The sequence below is a fragment of the Tachypleus tridentatus genome, chromosome 11, assembly GCF_004210375.1.
Source record: "Tachypleus tridentatus isolate NWPU-2018 chromosome 11, ASM421037v1, whole genome shotgun sequence".
NCBI lineage: Eukaryota > Metazoa > Arthropoda > Merostomata > Xiphosura > Limulidae > Tachypleus > Tachypleus tridentatus.
The window spans coordinates 962359-967770 of record NC_134835.1 but is presented as its reverse complement, the minus strand read 5'-3'; positions in this window follow the sequence as shown (position 1 = coordinate 967770).

The following is a 5412-nucleotide window of genomic DNA, read 5'->3' as shown; positions in this document are numbered from 1 at the left end:
AATTAATATTCCTATTCGAACAGATGTTATATGCAATATAAATATGTTCAGATATATGTTACTGAAACAGACCTGTTTGGGGCCTGGCATGGCCTAGCTGCGTTATGCGCGCCAGAATCTGAGGGTCGCTGGTTCGCCAAACATGCTCGCCTCCCAGCCGTGGGGCGTTATAATGTGACGGTCAATCCCATTATTCGTTGATAAAAGAGTATCCCAAGAGTTGGCGGTGGGTGGTGATGACTAGCTGCCTTCCCTCTAGTCTTACACTGCTAAATTAGAGACGGCTAGCACAGATAGCCCTCGAGTAGCTTTGTGAGAAATTCTAAAAAATAAACAAACAAAACAATAATACTTTAATAACCGAAAATGGTGCATGTCAATTATATCACAACAGTGCTTCACATTAATCGCTGAGTACCATTTGAAAACAATAAAAATAAACTGTAGGCATATCACAACAATTCTGCTGAAAATGTTGTATAATTAATCGTACTTCAACATCTAGACAAAGCACAAGGAAATTATAAATGTCACAAGCTGTTAACAATGTAATAATTGAAGAACCAATACGTGGCTTAAGCTTAGTAACGCATGATATGAAACACATTAAACGTAGAAATTGAAGAAGTTCATGTTGATCCTGAGTTTCAGTAAAAAATGTCGCATGTAAATCTTAGTATAACAACTGTGAATTGTTGGATGTATATTGTGACAGTTAATATACTTAGAGCTGTATTACAAACAATATAAACAATTATTACTGAGATAAACATTTAATGTATAATCGCTGTTACATTTAAATGGGCGAAAAATATGTAAATAAATATTTCATTTCTTTTGATTTAATATTTTATACATTATATGTCGTAATAAATATATACTGCATGAAAGGAAATCATAAAAAACATGAAAAAAAGCTTGTGAATTGTTGAACTAAAGCCACAGTCTCTTAAATTTAAATAATAGTTTTGAATGTTCCGATATGTTAAAACGTTAAGTTTTCAAAGTTTATATTTAATTTGCTTGTACATAAACGTAAATAGTTAATTTACTGTGTAAGTTTCTGACAACCCAATAATATCAATGATACTGAATTTAAATATTTTGTGCAATTTTGTAAGTATCAATCACATTAGTGTAACTGTATAGTGTGGAGATAAAATCCATCTTTATTTCTCTTTACTCTAGAGAGAACATTAACAATGGCGGTTTTTTAAATTCGTTTATTAATTCTGATTCGCAGTTTTGAAGAAAAATCAGGTTTGTTTCCGAGATTTTCCAATGATAAACGTATCTTGGCTGTCAGAATTTTCAATAAGAATAACAACGTTTTCCTTGAGATGTCCTTGTTTAGTGTGAGATTTAACGATAATAAGTTCATCATAATTGTTCACATGTCTATCAGACAGAGGTCGCTGTATATATTCTTCAATAGCTTTTGTTTGTTTTAACGCTGGTGTTCCTCTGAAGATGCAGAATATAGTTATGTTTAGTGGCGTAACACTCAAAATTTTAGTAATAATTTTACTATAGCATGCATAAAAACAAATAAATGTTTCTATGAAAACTATAAATTGTGAAATTGGTTTTAGTTATCTCATAAATGTTTTCTTGAAACTAGGAAAACTATCTCAACCATTGTTTCATGTAGTAAATAAAGAATGATATACAGCAGACAATAGGTTAAATACTGTTTTCCATTTATATTTTACACGTTCACAAAGGATAACTAGATTGTTTATATGATTACCTAGACACGATGAAAGTACAGTTATAATTAAATGTCAAGTGTTCTACACAATTTATTGTTATATGACAAGACAAGATGAAAGTGCGATTATAATTAAATGTCAAGTGTTATACTCAATTTATTGTTATATAACCAGACAAGATGAAAGTGCGATTATAATTAAATGTCAAGTGTTCGACTCAATTTATTGTTATATAAATTACACATGAAAAGTTATGTTATCTGAACTCCAAATGACTGGTTATTTACTTTATGTTACAAAGAGAAATAGTTTTCAAACTGTCTTATTTTTTTGCAACTTTGGAGTAAATTACGCACCTAATGGTGCTTTAAAATATTCAATAATTCATTATCAGTAGTAGTAGTATGTATGTGAATGAAAAATTACGAAGGGACATTCTGATCTTTATGTTTTTCAGATGTTATTAATGCTATGGACATTAGTGAAGATAATCAGACTTATCAGACCTCAAAGGTATCGAACACGTGTAGGTCTATTTTGGAAAAAAAAATCGCATGTATTCAAACGACTCTGAACATTAAAGATTCTATGAATGCATTTTTCTCAGTAGTTGTGAATAATTCAAGGTATTAACAACATCGATTTTAAACATGCAACATCTTTTTGATATTGTACACGTAGTTTGACGAAGTATACATACATTAAAATGGAATGTTTTTAACTGTAAAAATGTGAATTTACTTGTACCAAATATTAATTATGACGTAAAATGAAAAAGAACCTAATTGAATTTCGAACCAATGTATTCCTTTCTTCTAGGTCATTTTCATATATCGTCTCCAGGGTTGTTCGTTTGGTCACTTTTTTCTTTCTTAGTATATTAGTTTTTGTCTTCTTAACGTTCTTTGTAGGGACCTTCTTCTCACATTCAGTGATCAGTGGCATTGCCTCCAATATATCCAATTCATTAGTGGTTATCTTTTCAGCATCAGGCTGTTTGTGTAAAACACGGTTTTTCAAAACATTCCCGAGTTTTTTCTTTCCAGTTGTAGAAACAACAAAGAACGCTGCACGATCATTACAAAAAGTAAATAAATAAGAATCACGTGTTTCAAGACCATTAAAATACATATTATTATTAAATAAGCTATGGATAATGGGTTACAGATATAACTATAAATGTGTTTCATGCTCAACCAACAAATAATTGAATGGATTCTTTAGACAAGTGTATTCAGTTGTAATGTTTCGATCCATGGAACATAGTACTTCATATGAACCAAAATAATACGTCATATAAAGGAGGAGATCTCATATTGATACCTTGCTTGAAATTAGATCTATCAACATAGTGTGTCGTAAAAAGGCAGAAACATGAATATAGTACCTCACGTGAAAGCAGATGTTTCTAACAGCAGTGTGAGTACAGAAACCAATATCTTTAAATGATTACTCCCTGTGTTCCACATACTTTAATTATAATGAAATTGAAGATAACATGTAACTTACCACAAAGCAATAAGACATATCAAAATGAGTGCTGTCCACCAAGAGTATCTTGTAACTGCAGATTTTGAAACCGAGGGGAGCGTAGCCTTCGGAACCACTTCAGTTGGATCTCAAGACAGAGAGTCGTATTTAAAATCAGTTTACTTACTCTACCGATTTCGTAAAACAGAAAAAATCTTCAAATGCGAGTTTACAATAATAGTAATATGTATAATTCTTTAAGCCCAACAATAATTTTAATTTAACATATTTAAAATTTTAATTCAATAAGCACGATATTTCTTCACGACGAGAAATTCACTTGAAATAAAAATGTATCTCAGAATGGCTGGTATGGGTATTAACACTTTTATTGATAAGCACAAAATAAAGTTTCAAAACGTTACGGCATGGCCAAATCCTATCATTATGGTCATAACGCGCATACTTTTGCTATGAATGATGTGACCCAGCATGGCCAAGCGTGTTTAGGCGTGCGACTCGTAATCTGAGGGTCACGGGTTCGCATCTCTATCACGCCAAATATGCTCGCCCTTTCAGCTGTGGGGGCGTTATAGCCCTCGTGTAGCTGTACTCGCGAAAAGCTGTTTTCATAGACAGAGTATTTTAATTAAAAATCTTTAGATCTTCATAGTAATGACGTGAAACACACAGGTGTGTGGTAGAGATACCAATATGTTTGTTTGTTATTTAATTTCTCAGGAAAGCTAAGAAATGGCTTCTAGCTTGCTGTTCCTAATTTTGAAATCATATACTTGAGGAAACACAGTACTTCAATACTATTTGTCTGAATGTTTGAGCCCATCTTAAACCCGTGTAAGGGGTTAAAGTTATATTGAAATCCCTAACTCAGATCACAATTTTTCTTCTTACGAGAAACCCATAATACAATACTAGTAAACTTTATTTCTTTGTTATTCAATTTAAAGGAAAGCTACACGAGGACTATATGCCGCCATCCCTAATTTAGCAGTGTAAGACCAGAGAGAAGGCAACTATTTATGATCGCCAAAGGTCAACATTTGGGATACTCTTTACAAAGAAATAGAGGGATTTACTGTCACTTTATAACGCGATCATGTTTGGTGTGACGGGGTTCGATCCGTGACCTATAGATTAGAGTCGAAGGCCCTACCAGTAAAGAAAGATTTATATAAAATTATTATAACTCTCATTATAAGATAATGTTGAACAAACTACTGATTAACACCTCATTATGTACTAGAATCACCAAGTAGACATTTTAAGATATATTTGAAATTTCAATGGTATCTTAATATGAAAATAGTGGCGTAAGTAACATTCAGTTGTATAACTTAATACAATTATGTTAACATAGAATTTCTGAGTAAACGTTTTTTCATAGTGTTAGGAGTCTTTCTCTTGAAACCAAACTTTAAAAAATCTCTGTTTAGAGGCCCAGCATGGCCAGGTGGGTTAAGGGGTTTGATTCGCAATCCGAGGATCGCGGGTTCAAATCTCTGTCGCACCAAACATGCTAGCCCTTTCAGCCTTAGAGGTGTTATAATGTGACGGTCAATCCCACTATTCGTTGGTAAAAGAGTAGCCCAAGAGTTGGCGGTAGGTGTCTTACCTCTCATCTTACACTGCTGAATTATGTATGGCTAGCGCAGATAGCCCTCGTGTAGCTTTATGCAAAATTCAAAAAACAAACAAGCTCTGTTTATATATGTTTCAATGAGAACTTTTACTTTAGTTATAATATGAAGGTACATAGAATGTCTACATTGATGTTATCATTCAAAGAAGAGGGAAAAATACGTAATAGTAAATATACATACATATATATATATATATATATATATATATATATTATTGTTAACTATTTTACCAAAACAATACCACTCTGTCATATATATGTTTTTATGTAAATATAATATTTTGACAAAGAAATATTAACATACTAAATCGTTACAACAACTGTTGCCACCTCCTGGAAAAGCTTTTCTAAAAAAAAGCAAAGCTGTTTAATACAATAAAACCATGTAAGTTATGAAGAAGTGTCTTATTATAACAATGTGTTTTAACAAAAATAAACATTTTTTAACTTTTAGAAAAACAATAAAAGAAAATCATTACTTCTACAAAGATCTTTATTATCAGCTCCTTCTTCGTCAGTAATTTTATCTCCAGGACAAGGCATACAGGCGTCAGCAGCATAAGATGTCAT